The sequence below is a fragment of the Panthera onca genome, chromosome A2 (assembly GCF_046562875.1).
Source record: "Panthera onca isolate mPanOnc1 chromosome A2, mPanOnc1 haplotype 2, whole genome shotgun sequence".
NCBI classification, from domain to species: Eukaryota; Metazoa; Chordata; class Mammalia; order Carnivora; family Felidae; genus Panthera; species Panthera onca.
In genome coordinates, this window is record NC_138340.1 from 131,249,868 (window position 1) to 131,265,860 (window position 15,993).

General features: G+C 36.3%; 1 protein-coding gene across 7 annotated transcripts in view; it reads left to right on the forward strand.

Moving 5' to 3' along the window:
* The window catches only part of LOC144614805 (uncharacterized), a 158,789-nt gene that overhangs the window by 96,641 nt on the left and 46,155 nt on the right, over positions 1-15,993 (forward strand). The gene's annotated exons all lie outside the window — the stretch shown is intronic.

Below are 15,993 nucleotides of genomic sequence, written 5' to 3' on the forward strand. Positions count from 1 at the left end.
AATAGTATTTGAGAACATTTAAAATCTGTTCAACTAATGTTATAAAATCAGTTATGATAATAGTCACATTTATTTCATGAACTTTATTAACTAGAAAATTTTAGGAGGTCATGTACTGATGAGAGGATCTTAAACAGAATGTATCTGTAATCTCTTTCTTTTGAAAAAAATCCTTTTTCTTGATTATTAAAAAAAGCTTAATTGTGGACATTGAGCAGAAGTTTCTCTGGGTTGTTTCTTTTTCCTTTTCTATTTTTTTTTTAACTCTTAGTGGATTCTGGTTTCTCCATTTTAGTGATAATTTATATTGGTTACCTGGGACAGTTTACATTCTAACAAGTACATTGTCTTGGAAAATGACATTGAGACATGGATAGAATAAACAAATTACATTTTAAAATTAATTTCTATAGGAGATAAGTAATGCTAAAAATGAAAGTAGCTCTAAACTAATTCTAACCAGTTTGGGTTTTAGAAGTGTTACATCTTTACCAATGGTCATCCTATGTAACGATGTAATTTTATTAAACAATTTTTAAGGAGAAATTAAGTGGAAATGCAGACATTCAAAACTCATTAGATGAGTAGTATATCAAAGATGCTGATGACACCTATGTCATGTAAAAAGAATAACACAAAATGTCTAAAGGCACCCCACTACACACACACAGTAAATTTAGTTAACTGATATGTCAAGTGCACGTAGGAGATTGCCAAACATCTTTCCGCTCTGGGTGCATTAAGAAGAGGGATATATAGGAGAGAGGACTTCTTCCAGAAAAACTGGAAGAAAGAAGGACTTTGTCATGCAGACAGGTAGAGAAAATATCTCAGTTATAAAGGACATAGAAACGCCTTTCTGGCTAAAAGTACATCCTACTGGCCTGACTTGGGACCTGATTGTTGGAAGGGTTAAAGCAGAAAATCTATCTTCCATGACAATTCAGCCATGCAATCATTTTGCATTTTAGACTGTAACTATTTGTCTAATTTATTCCCACCCATTTCTCCTGAAAAAAGGAGTAAGGAGAGAGGAATAATAATACAGAACAAAGAGCTTAGTATTCCTATAGGACAGGCCCAACCTAAATGCATATGGGAGACACTGTGACCTTAAACACCTCCACACCCCCTTTAGAGCATGGACTACATTGGGTCTCACTCATCTCAACATGATGAGAATGATCCCTAAATGAATTGGCAATCACATAGTGTTGCAGAGAGCTGTTAACAAGTCAGCTGGACACCAATCCTTGATCTTGCCTTTTCCACTCTTCAGCTTTCCCCAGTGGAGCTTGATATTCTGGCTGCTGAAAGCATCTATATTCTGCTGACTCCCACATTTTAAATTCCAGCCCAAACCTCTCTTCTGAGCTACAAATCCATATAATTAATCTGCCTATTCAACATCTCCCCTTGAATGTCTCCCAAGGCACTGGGATGCAGCAATGAACAAAATAGGCAAAAAACCTGTCCTCATGGAATTCACATTCTAGCCCATAGTCAATACGTCCCAAACTGAAGCCATAAACCCTAAATCTATCCAAGCCACTCCATTACTCTAGCTAAAACCACATTAAATTTTTTTTTTAATGTTTATTTATTTTTGAGAGAGAGAGAGCGTGTGTGCAAGTGCGGGAGAGGCAGAGAGGGAGACGCAGAATTCAAAGCAGGCTCCAGGTTCTTAGCTCTCAGCACGCAGCTCAATGTGGGCTCCCAACCCACGAACCATGAGATCATGATCTGAACTGAAGTCGGATGCTTACCTGACTGAGGCACCCAGGCACCCCTGGCTAAAACCACATCTTATTAGCTTTACCTCTAAGGTATTTTTCTTCTTTGGTACCAACACATTCATCCAAGAAATCCTTCATTTCTCTCCTGAGCATCCGTAAAAGGCTTCTAACTGGCCTCCCTTCATCTACTTTTATTCTCCTCTATTCTAAGCTAGAATGGTTACTTTTTTTTTTCATTTTCTAAGAGTGATCCTTTTAAACTGCACATCTGATCAGGACAATTCCCTGCTTAAAAATTTTTCGAATTCCCTGCAAATTGAATGAAACTTAGAGCCCACAAAACCCAGCATGATCTGGCTCCTGTTCTCCTCCCCAGGTTTTTACTCTTGGCTCTGAGTTCCAGGCCCATTGACTTTCAGTGCATTCTTAACTATGCTAAAGCTTTTTACTTAAGTGATATCCTTTGTCTTCCGTTTGATTCTGCTAACTCCGAATCATTTTCACATCTCAGGATGAATGTCATTCTTTCTAGTCTATAATTCCTGCCACACCACAATGAGTCCCTTTATATATACATTCTTAGTATATTTTTTCACATGCTTGCTAACATTGTAATTAATTACCTGTGTGATGATCTGCTTACTGTCTCCACCATTAGACTGTAGGTTCCATTAGGGCAGGAAAGATATCCATTTTTCTTACCACAGACTTTGCAGAGAGATCACAGTGGAAATAGTAGCCACTCTGTGAGTATGTGTTATATTTGTTGAATATAAGGAAAAGCTATAACTCCTTCACTTAAGCCACTATTATAACACATTAATGAGAAATAAAAATTCACCATGAAGGGTGTAATTATGGAAAAGGAAGGAGTACTAGTAGGCTAGTTAGAAAAAAATAATGTAAATAAAATTTTGTTCAGATGACAATAGTGAATTAATACAAATGTTACAGGGGAAAATTACTATTGATAATGGATGAGGATGATAGGAACAAAGAAAAACAGTGTAGCAGTCTAACCTGGGAAGACCAATGGTGGAAATGTCATTAAGGATTGGAAGTGATCTTTATACAAAAGGATCCAGCAGACCTCACAGTGATAATAGGATTTCTAGGGACCTGTCCTGTACCAAATGTCTTTGAAGCTGTGATCTCTGTGCATTCAGATATTTAGATGTGGCTGGATAGAATTGTGTAGAGAATAGCATAAAAATGCTAAACTGGAATGGGTGGGAAACTCAACAGCCGGTAAGTGGAGAAAGAAGAAAATACTGAATAGTGTGCTTGCAGGTTGATTCCCATGATGACTTTTAAATATGGTTTTTAAGGGATAAATACTTAATGAACTGAAAAGCTTCAAGGTTGGGAGTGGCCTTGTGCAGGTAGAACATGAATGTCTTCTGCACATAACTCCTGTTGATTTCAGATTTCAGAAGAATATAGTGGGCCATTTTCTGTGCAGTAATGATTTCATAATGGGAATGTTATGTCTCAAGGTTTAGAATCTTCTAAATTCAGAAATCTGAAATTTTTATTTTTCAACCTCACATGCTACAGTTTATCTTTTTGGGGGAAGATAAAATGCATCTAGATTTCTGAGAGCTTGTTCTTTAGTAAAAGTAAACCAAGATAAACAGGTTTACATATTGGGACTATATGGAATATGTTTCCCATATTGGATTTAAAAATTGTTGAGCTAAACATTGAGAATCTGCTCAATGCCAAATATTACATCAATATACCATGTAAGTACTACCAATATTGAGCTCCTAGGTCAATGTTAAAAGTACTTATGAAATATTCATTTGTGTTTATGAATAAAATGCTTTTCTTTCACAGATATCTCATAATATGGTACAGTCACCTTTTCTCATTAATTAAGCTATAATAAGAGGGTCTGAATAGGATTCTAGTTTCCTATTCCTATAAAAGACCTAAGCTTGAATAAAAATGTGCTTTCCTTTTCTTTCTCTTGTATGGTCAGTGTTAACAATAAGCAGAACTACTCTTTGAAAGATAATTCTCAGCCACTCTGGAAAATAGTTTGGCAGTTTCTTAAAAAACTAAACCTAAAACTACCATACAATCTAGCAGTTGCACTCTTGTGCATTTATCTCAGAGAAATAAAAACTCCTCATATAAAAACTTAGGGGCTCCTGGGTAGCTTATTTGGTTAAGTGTCCAGCTCTTGATTTCAGCTCAGGTCATGATCCCTGGGTGGTGGGATGGAACCCCCTGTCAGGCTCTGCACAGAGTGTGGAGTCTGCTTAGGATTCTCTCTCTTCCTCTCTCTCTGCCCTTCCCCTGCTTGCTTGTTCTCTAAATAAATAAATAAATAAATAAATAAATAAATAAATATTTAAAAACTTACAAATGAATGTCTATAACAGCTTTATTCCTAATAACCACAACCTGGGAAATAACCAAATGTTCTTCACTGAGTGGTTAAACTGTGGTACATTCATACCATGGGATACCACTCAGAAATAAGAAGAATGGCTTCTTGAGATAGGCAGCAACTTGGATGAATCACCAGGGAATTATACTGAGAAAAAAGCCAATCCCAAAAGGTTACATACTATGTATATGATTCCATTATATGACACTTTTGAAATCACCAAATAAAAATGGAGGATACATTAATGGTGGTTGGGGGAAGTCAGGGGATGGAAGAAGGAGGTGGGGCAGGAGGTACAGTAGCATAGGGAGTGGAGTGTGGTTATAAAAAGACAACACAGGGATCCTTGATGAAAATATTCTGTATCTGTTGATCCATTCACTAGCCAGTGGACATTTGGATTGTTTCCATTCTTTGGCTACTATGAATAATATTGCCATGAATATTAATGTATAGGTCTTTATACTGATAGGTTTCATTTTCTTGGGTAGATACCTGGGACAAAATTGCTACATAATTGTAAGTTAATTATGGTAATAGTAAGTTACTGTTTAACTTTTGAAGTAATTGCCAAAATGTTTTCCAAAGTGGCTGTGCCATTTTACATTCCAATCAGCAACCTGAAAGGATGCCAGATTCTTCACATACTTGCTAATACTTGGTATTCATAGTCTTTTTCTTTTTAGTCATTCTGATGGGTGTGGAGTGGTATCTCATTGTGGCTTTACTTCGCATTTTTTTAATGACAAGTTGTTGCATATCCTTGGACTTATTAGCTATTCATATATTTTCTTAATAAAATGTCTGTTCAAACCTTTTGCCCATTTTAAAATTGGGTTACTTATGATTGAGTTTTAAGATTCTTTATATATACTGAATATAAACCCTTTATCAGATATGAGATTTGCACATGTTTTCTACTAATTTGTGGCTTATCTTGTTATTATGATACTTTTTAAAGAGGAAAAGTTTTAAATTTAAAAATTTAAAGTCTAATTTATCAACTGTTTCTTTTGTGAATCATGCTTTGGTTGTTACGTCTAAGATATCTTTTCTGACTCAGTGTCACAAAGACTTTCTCCTATGTTTTCTTTTAGAAGTTTTATATTTGTAGCTCATATATTTAGATCTATGATCCATTTTGAGTTTATTTTTCCGTATGGTGTCAGCTAAGGGTCTAAACTGATATTTTGCCTGTGAATACCCAATTGTTCGTGCATTGTTTCTGAGAAGACTTTTCTTATTGAATTGCTTAGCACTTTGTCAAAAATCAGTTGACTATAAAGGCAAAAGTTTATTTCTAAACTTCCTCATCTGTTGTACTGATCTATTTGTCTATTCTCATATTGACGCCATACTGTTGTGATCACTGTAACTTTACAATGAGCTTTGAAATAAAGTGTAAGGCCTCCCACTTTTTTTCTTCAGAATTGTTTTGGCTATTCTTGGTTCTTTTCATTTACATACAAGTTTAGTATTTACTTGTCCATTCCTACAAAACAAAACAACAAAACAACAAAAACAAAACCTTGCTGAGTTTTTGATAGCGTTGACATTGACTTGATTCAACTCTATAGATAATTTTGGGGAGAATTTCTGTTTTAAAAATTTTCAGTCTTCCAATCTACAAACATGTGTCTCCATTTATTTAGGTCTTTAATTTCTTTTAGCAAAGTTCATAGCATACAGGTATGTGTCCCTTTTGCTAAATTTGTTCCTAAGTATTTTTATCTTACTCTTTTTGATGATACTGTGAATGAATTAATTTTGTTTCCAGATTGTTCATTGCTAGCGTATAGAAATATAATTTTTTTGTGTGCATATTGTATCCTGAAAACTTGCTACACTGATTTATTAGTTTTAGTAGTTTGTGTGTGCATGTGTATAGATTCTTCAGGGTTTTCTACATATAACATGATGTCATTTGCAAATAAAAACAGTTTTACATCTTCCTTTCTAATCTGAATGACTTTAACTTGTCTTCTTACCTTGTTATGATGGCTAAACCTCTGGTACCATGTTGAATAGAAGTAGTAAAAATGGATACCCTTCCTTTTTTCCTGATTTCAGGAAGAAAACATTCATTCTTCCTCTAGGAAGTATTATGTTAGCTATCTGGTTGTGTTTTGTTTTTTTGCGTGGGGAGAGTTGTGGGGTTTTGTGTTTTGTTTTGTTTTGTTTTGTTTGTGATTTAAAGACTAAAATTTTCAGCATTATGTGCTGTCTTATCCTATAAAATTAGGAGGACCTCAAATGGCCTAACCACAACTTCTCCTTCCTGTTCTGTTCCCATGGATAAAGTCCCACAGCTAAACAGTCCTCCTTATCAAACAGAACAGGTGGAGTTCATGCTTATGTCTCAGCTTTCAGTTCCCTGCCAGCCCATGGAATTATTCAAACAAGCCAATCACATTCTCTTGCAGGCACATTGAGGCAACTCACCCTTTTAATACTACAAAGCCTGCCTCTTAATAGCTCCTGGGTATTCACTCTGGTCTCCACTGTACTGTTTGGCCTTTAATGGCATGGAGTGTCCTCCTCTCTGGGGCAGTGAGCATATGTGACTAATAAACTGCCACTGATGTCATCTGTCAAGACCAGGTGGTGTGTGTTCAGTCATCCCCAGAACCTTAGGGTAAGAATCCCTCCCATACCAATAGGGTGAATAGGAGGCAATTAATACATCTTGTAGACTCCCTCTATCAGGCTAAGGAAGAAATCTACTTGTAGTTTAAGTTTTTATCATGAATTGATGCTGGATTTTGATGAATGACTTTTCTGTCTTTTGAGATAAGCATGTGTTTTTGCATTTATTCTATTAATATGCTGTACTACATTAGTTGGGTTTCATTTGTTAACCAAGTTTACATTACTGGGATAAATCCCACTGGTCATCTTTTTTATATGTTGCTAGATTTAATCTCTAGTATTTTGTCAGGAATTTTTGTGTCTGTTTATGCTACCCTATTTTTCCCCTTTCTTGTAAAGTCTTTGGTATTGGTATTAAGGTACAATTAACCTCTTTGAATAAGTTTAGAAATTTTCCTTCCTCATTATTTCCCTGCTCATCGTTGCTTTTCTTCTGTTTGTTTTGGGTTTAATTTGCTCTTTGTTCTTCTTAAAGAAGAAATTTACATTATTAATTTTTGACACTTCTTTTTAGATATTGGTAAGTTAGAGCTATATGTTTATTTTTAAGTACTGCCTTAACCACATCCTATACATTTTTAAGTGTGCTTTTTTTTTCATTTGGGTCACAAAAAAATTCTAACTTGCCTTGTGATTTCTTCTTAGCCTCCTAGATTATTTATAAACATGTTATTTAGTTTCCAAGTATTTGGAGATTTCTCATTTATTTGTGCTATTGATTTATAATCAAATTTAACTGAGGTCAGAGGACATACTAGTTCTCCATATGGTCTGTCCTGGAGAGTGTTCCACGTGTACCTGAAATGACTCTGTATTTCTCTGTTGGGTGGAATGTGGGTGGTTATATGCATCTTAATTTATTACAATCTACACCAGGCTAAATGGATTGATCGTGTTGTTCAGATCTTTTAGATCCATTTTGATTTTTATGTCTATTCGTTCTATCCATTATTGAAAGTGGGGCATTGAAATCTCTATAGTTGTTTGTCTATTTGTCCTTTGGATTTTGTCAGTTTTTATTTCTTCTGATTTGAGACTCTTGTTAGGCAAGTATAAATTAAAAATTGCTTTATTTTTATGATATATAGACTCCTTACTGTAAAATATCTTTGTCTCTGGTAAGAATTCTTGAAGTCCATTTTGTCTTAATGTAGCTATTCCAACTACCTTAGTATCCTTTTATTTTCAATTTTTTTGTCTTGGAATCTGTATTCTGTCTCATAGATAGTATATAACAGGATGGTGCTTTGTATATCCAGCCTGAAAATCTCTGCCTTTTGATTAGAGTGTAATAACAGTAATGTAATTATTGCTTTTGCTGGAAATATGTCTTCATTTTGCAATTTGCCTTCTAGATGTTTTGTGTATTTCTTATTTATATGTTCCTCCTTTGTGGCCTTCTGTGTCAAATATCGTATAGTATGATATTTACATTTCTCTGCCAATTTTTTTAATGATACTTGTGGAGTTATTTTCTTAGTGGTTGTGCTAAAGATTATATATGTCATAATGTATCACTCTCTCTGTCAGGTGAATATAAACTTAATTCTGATAAAATAAAGTAATTTTGCTCCATTGCAGCTTCTTTTCCTTTCTCCTTCTTTGTACTATTATTGTCATAGAGATCAATTTAGTTTATAAACTCAGCAACACAGGGTTATAATTACTGCTTTATACAAGCTTATGTCCTTAAAGTAATTAAAAGAAAAAACATAAATATATACCAAATATAGTCATCCACATATTTACCATTTCCGGTGCTCTTGGTTTCTTTTTGTACAGTCAGATTACCATCCTAAGTAAGTCCCTATCAGTAGGAAGGACTTTCTTTATTATTTCTTTTTAGGCAGATATATATTTTCTCAAACTTTTCTGGGTACAGAATTCTTGACTGGTAATTTTTTTCTCCAGCACTTTGAATATGTTCTTCTACTGTCTTCTTCCCTCCACTGTTAAGGTAACCTTTTTTAAAATATATTTTTTAAAAATATAATTTATTGTCAAATTGGCTCACATACAATGCCCAGTGCTCATCCCAACAAGTGGCCTCCTCAATACCCATCACTCACTTTCCCCTCTACCCCACCCCCATTAACTCTCAGTTTGTTCTCTGTATCTAAGAGTCTTTTATGGTTTGCCTCCCTCCTTCTCTATTTGTAACCCCCCTTTCCCTCCCCCCATGGTCTTCTGTTAAGTTTATCAAGATCCACATATGAGTGAAAACATATGATATCTGTCCTTCTCTGACTGACCTATTTCACTTAGCATAATACCCTCCAGTTCCATCCACGTTGCTGCAAATGGCATGAATTTATTCTTTCCATTGGCAAGTAGTATTCCATTGTATATATAAACCACATCTTCTTTATCTATTCATCAGTTGATGGACATTTAGGCTCTTTCTATAATTTGGCTATTGTTGAAAGTGCTGCTATAAACATAGGGGTTCATTTGCCCCTGTGCACCAGCACTCCTGTATCCTTGGATAAATTCCTAGTAGTGTTATTGCTATGTCATAGGGTGGTTCTATTTTTAATATTTTGAGGAACCTCCACGCTGATTTCCAGAGCGGCTGTACCAGTTTGCATTCCCACCAACAGTGCAAGAGGGTTACCATTTCTCCACATCCGCACCAGCATCTAGTTTCCCAATTGGTTCATTTTAGGCACTCTGACTGGTGTGAGGCAGTATCTGGTTTTGATTTGTATTTCCTGATGAGGAGTGACGTTGAGCATCATTTCATGTGTCTGTTGGCCATCTGGATGTCTTCTTTGGAAAATTATTCATGTATTCTGCCCATTTCCTCACTGGATTATTTGATTTTTGGTTGTGGAGTTTGGTGAATTCCTTATAGATTTTGGATACTAACCCTTTACCTGATATGTCATTTGCAGATATCTTTTCCCATTCTGTCAGTTGCCTTTTAGTTTTGTTGATTCTTTCCTTTGCGGTGCAGAAGCTTTTTATCTTGGTGACGTCCCAATAGTTCATTTTTGCGTTTAATTCCGTTGCCTTTGGAGATGTGTCGACAAAGAAAATGCTGCAGCTGAGGTCAAAGAGGTTGTTACCTTCTTTCTCCTCCAGGGTGTTGATGGTTTCCTGTCTCACATTTAGGTCTTTCATCCATTTCGAGTTTATCTTTGTGTATGGTGTACGAAAGTGGTCTAGTTTCATTTTTCTGCATGTTGCTGTTCAGCTCTTCCAGCCACATTTGTTAAAGAGACTGTCTTTTTTTCCATTGGATACTCTTTCTTGCTTTGTCAAAGATTAGATGGCCTACATTTGTGGGTCCAGTTCTGGGTTGTCTAGTCCATTGGTCTATGTGTCTGTTTTTGTGCCAATACCATACTGTCTTGATGACTACAGCTTTGTAGTAGAGGCTAAAGTCTGGGATTGTGGTGCCTCCTGCTTTGGTTATCTTCTTCAATATTACTTTGGCTATTTGGGGTCTTTTGTGGTTGCATACAAATTTTAGGATTCTTTGTTCTAGCTTTGAGAAGAATGCTGGTGCAATTTTGATTGGAAGTGCATTGAATGTGTAGCTTTCTTTGGGTAGTATTGACATTTTAACAGTATTTATGTTTCCAGTCCATGAGCATGGAATGTTTTTCCATTTCTTTGTGTCTTCAATTTCCTTCATAAGCTTTCTATAGTTTTCAGCATATAGATCTTTTACATCTTTGGTTAGGTTTATTCCTGGCTATTTTATGTCTTTTGGTGCAATTGTAAATGGGATCAGTTTCTTGATTCCTCTCTGTTGCTTCATTATTGGTGTATAAAAATGCAACTATTCTATACATTGATTTTGTACCCTGCAAGTTTGCTGAACTTATATATCAGTTCTAGCAGCCTTTTGGTGGAGAGTTTCAGGTTTTCCATGTAGTGTATCATGTCATCTGCAAAAAGTGAAAGTTTGACTTCTTTGCCAATATTTGATGCATTTGATTTCATTTTGTTGTCTGATTGCTGATGCTAGGACTTCCAACACTATGTTAAACAACAGAGGTAAGAGTGGTCCTCCCTGTTGTGTTCCCTATCTCAGGGGGAAAGCTATCAGTTTTGCCCCATTGAGGATGATATTAGCTGTGGGCTTTTCATAAATGGCTTTTATGATCTTTAAGTATGTTCCTTCTATCCTGACTTTCTTGAGCACTTTTATTAAGAAAAGATGTTGTATTTTGTCAAATGCTTTTTCTGAATCTATTGACAGGATCATACGTACTTATCCTTTCTTCTACTAATGTAACATTGATTGATTTGTAAATATTGAACCAGCCCTGCAGCCCAGGAGTGAATCCCACTTGATCATGGTGAATAATTCTTTTTATATGTTGTTGAAATCAATTTGCTAGTATCTTGTTGAGAAGTTTTGCATCCATGTTAATCAGGGATGTTGGCCTGTAGCTCTCCTTTTTTGTGGGGTCTCTGTCTGGTTTGGGAATCAAAGTAATACTGGCTTCATAGAATGAGTCCAGAAGTTTTCCTTCCATTTCTATATTTTGGAACATCTTGAGAAGAATAGGTATTAACTCTGCTTTAAATGTCTGGTAGAATTCCCCTGGGAAGGCATCTGGTCCAGGACTCTTATTTGTTGGGAGATTTTTGATAACTGATTCAATTTCCTTAGTAATTATGGGTCTGTTCAAATTTTCTATTTCTTCCTGTTTGAGTTTTGGGAGTGTGTGGGTGTTTAGGAATTTGTCCATTTCTTTCAGGTTGCCCAGTTTATTGGCATATCAATTTTCATAGTATTCTCTGATAATTGCTTATATTTCTGATGAATTGATTGTAATAAATCCATTCCATTCATGATTTTATCTACTTGGGTCCTCTCTCTTTTCTTTTTGAGAAGCCTGGCTAGGTGTTTATCAATTTTGTTTATATTTTCAAAAAGCAAATTTGGCTCCTGCTTTGTGTTTGAACTCAAAATCTGAGTCTTTTGTACCCTAAAATTCTGACCTTTGTATCGTCCTATTTTTGGCACTCTTGGTCTGTGTTTCCTGTTAGTCCTAAAAACTCCTGAGCCTAGGTGATTGTGCCCTCCCATTATACATGGACTAATCTTTGGAAGAAAAGATGAACTTTATGTTACTTATTCATAAAAGAAATGCTATTTCCATGGCTTGCCAGAAAACCTTCATGATAAAATATAATCATTGACTCTTGACATAATTACCTTTTTCTTTATGTAACTAGCCATCTTTCTACCAACCTTTTAGAGCTTTGGTTTTTAAATACTCTGTTAGCAAATTACTAAAGAAACCAGACTTCTCGTTAGGCTTAATTTTTAAGCTGCTAGGACCATTGTCTTCATTTTATTTTCCAAGCTATCAAATATAAAAATTAGCCTAGCGGTGTGGGGCTTTTCTGACCCATACATGATTCATGCAGTCATGGGTCTAACTCAACGCATTTATACATTCAAAGGATATAAATTACAATCTTTGCAATAAGTACCAAGAGTCAAAAAAATGAATAAAACTATTTTACATGCTTCCTTGTTAAAAGAAACATTTTATTTAAAAAAATGGATATCATGGGAACATCTTTGCATTAATTGCTCAGGAAAAGTATATGAGTGGCTTAGGAGGCGTACTCTTTCATGTAAGTGAACATAATGAGAGACATGGCTGGAATCCATTCTGTCCATTAAGATCAAGTCAGGAGACAGGAGTCACACTAGCCATTTAACTGAGAGAATACATGAAGAATAAGGTATAAAGTGAATTAAGTGAACAAAAAGCCAAAAAGAGAAAATGAGGAAGCAACTATAGGAAGCAGCTTCCACCTGTAGGCCTAGGTAAACAAAGGGAAAAGGTGGATGTATTAAAACTTAACTTAAAGACTTGGTGAAGAAGCCAAATGGAGCTGAATCTCAGATTTCCAAAGAGTCTCCAGGCAACTGGTCCTGGGTATCTCTGAGGAAGTGTGGTTATAGGAAGTGTTGTTAGGGTTTTGCAAGTGTATGTCATGGGAAGGAAGTGTCATCTTGGGGTGAGGAGGTGTTTCTGGGTTGATGCTCCCAGGAGCAGAAAGCACACTGAAAGCAAGTGGTTCCTTCTTTCTCCTTCCAACTTACACTCTCCCTCTATCACCTCCCCACACAAACACACACACATCACTACTGCCACCACATAACCACCACATGTACATACCACATACATCTACACACATACCACACACACACACACACACACACACACTACCAAACATATAAACAAGCCACCATATACACACACACCACACACACATCACCACATACATATCAATCATTGCAAACATACACCACATATACACAAACATCACTACCTACACAGACACACCCACACACTATAGTTGGCAGAGCTTAAGAGGGAGCCAGCTGGCAAAGCAGAAATTTGGCTTGCAAAGTCCCCATTCTGACATCATGTAACACAGTAAAAAGGGTGGATTTGGTGCTGAGCAACAAAAATTTTATAACTGACATATTCATTTAATTCTCAGTAAAACCTTTCCCTTACCTGTCCGGTGTCTTTGTTTCCTATGTGCTTGAGATCACTGGAATATTCCAACATGAAATAATCAAATGTTATTGTGGCTTATGTTTTCCTATAATTTTAACAAAGGTTGAATCAAAGTTGACTAGGACTTTCTATTATTTGGAGGGATTATTAGGAAAAAAGGGAAAGGTTACTTTTCACTTCCATAATTGACCTAATTTTATTGTTTACCACCTCAAATATGTTGGAGATACATGGGGTATAAGTTGTAAGTAAATAAAACAAAGCTGCCGCAACTAATAAAAGAGATTCCCAACAATTTCCTAAGTGTCTAACCTGGGGAGAGAGGTGCAATTTTAATGGTGGCTATTTCAAATTAGATAGCAAGAGATAATGGAAAAAGAAATGACAGTTGGAGCAAACAGACACAACATTTCTTCAGTCTCACCTGCATTTGTCATTCAACTGAGGCCCACCAGCCTAAGCATGGTAGCACCTTCCAATATCTGGATGGAAAAGCCATATTGGACATATAGGAAATGACAAAGGACTTATGTATCTAAAATAATAGAGCTAAGATATCCTTGAATTAAAAGCAAGGTGGAAATATGGGCCACCTGGGTGGCTCAGTTGGTTAAGCATCTGACTCTTGATTTCATCTCAGGTCTTGATCTCACAGTCATGAGTTCCAGCCCCACACTAGGCTCTGTGCTGGGTGGGAAGACTACTTAAAATACAAAAGCAAAGTGGAAATAATTTTACTATTATAACCCTCAGAGAATACTGTTGAATAATCTTTGGTACATCAAAAGAAGGACATTTTAATTACTTTTTTCCCTTTGAACAAGATTTTAAAAACTAACAGCAGCTTTGTTAATTTAGGTATGAGAGAATCTTTAAAATTGCTGTAAAAATATATACTGATACGTCTTGTTATGTGATCGTACTTAATATAAAACAGGATGTTTTTACTTATGCTAAGGAAAGCTTGTTACATAAATGCTTTTAAGCATAGAACCCTCCTCCCAGTCATAAAGAAAAATGGTCTATAAATTCCTAAGGATATTGAAACTCATTTGGCTTTAAGAGTTTTGAGGAATATAGGAAATACAGGCTGTACTACATATTTTTCAAGAATGGTGGTTATCAACGTAATATAGTCTTGCAGAAGGGCAGGGCAGGTGAGTATGGGTTCTTTAAAACTTTTCCTAGGTGACTTTGATATTTGCCCTCCCCCCACACACCAGGTTTAAAACCAGTGGAAGAAGGAATCATGGAGGTAGAGAATTGGAATATCAGAAAAGATGTTACGCTATACAAAAAGATTTTTCATCTGATGATGCTTATGATTATTTTATTATTTTGCATTATAAACTGTCTTACATAATGATAACCAGAGCGCTAACAGCCACCACCACCAAGAAAAAAAAAGTCATTGATAACTGGGGATTAAAATGTCCTATCAAGGCAGGCAGCCCACTGTGACTGGAATCTGTCACAGGGAATATTAGATTGCACAAAACAGTAGAATGGGAATGAGGACAAAATTTAATTAGGCAAGGGCTTGTCATGCTGAGATAAGGCCAAGGGACCGCGATCACAGCCTGTGGTGCTGCCCTCAGGGTGAGTGCAGGAGACAGTAGACGTGCCAGGAACGGAGAGCTGCTCTGGGAAGGGGCACTTCTCTGGGGACAGGGCCCTGGATACAAGCTCTTGTTTCTAATTTTTCTGTAAAACAGCTAAAAATGTTTGTCCTGCCAGGTCACCAGCCCAGTTGAGGACTTTTCCTTTTCCTGATGAGGTTTGTAATTCTACTCCTGCAATTTCAGATTCCCTGGACTTGGAAAAATAGTCTCTGATCCAACCGGGTTTCCACATTTCTTGACATCATTATCCCATGTTTCTCCTGTATTATCCATGTTAGAAAAAATTATTTATCAGAATAACTTTATGTTACTATCTGTGGTCTCAATTTTTTTTTTAATTTTAACTTAATTTCATTTTTAAGTGAACTTTACTCCCAATATGGGGCTCAAACTTGACCCTGGCCTCTTGACCCCGAGCTCAAGAGTCACATGCTCACCAACTGAGCCAGCCAGTCGCCTCTGGGGTCTTGAGTTTTTAAGGTAAAAGTTTTCATAAGAAACTATTTAAAAGGAATGTAGAAATATATTAAACCCTTGTTATTTTTAGAATATCTGTGGTGTCCTCTGCCCTCATTTGCAAAATGTCCATGTCATGTGTCAATTTATTTTTATTTATTTATTTTTTTTTTTAAATTTTTTTTTTTCAACGTTTATTTTATTTTTGGGACAGAGAGAGACAGAGCATGAACGGGGGAGGGACAGAGAGAGAGGGAGACACAGAATCGGAAACAGGCTCCAGGCTCCGAGCCATCAGCCCAGAGCCCGACGCGGGGCTCAAACTCACGGACCGTGAGATCGTGACCTGGCTGAAGTCGGACGCTTAACCAACTGCGCCACCCAGGTGCCCCGTCATGTGTCAATTTAAATGAAGATAATCCACTGTGGTCTGTAGGGTTATTGTGAGGGTTAAATGAGATGATCACAGTCCTGACCAGGAATTCAAATGTCAGAGGCTGAAAGTCTACAGGGTGAGTATTTTGTGAGAGAAGAATCCACTGACAGTGCACTAATCGGGTTTGTGATTGGCTCCATTTTGCAGATTCTTCAAGGTTTCCTGCATATACTAGAATTTCCCCACATATTCT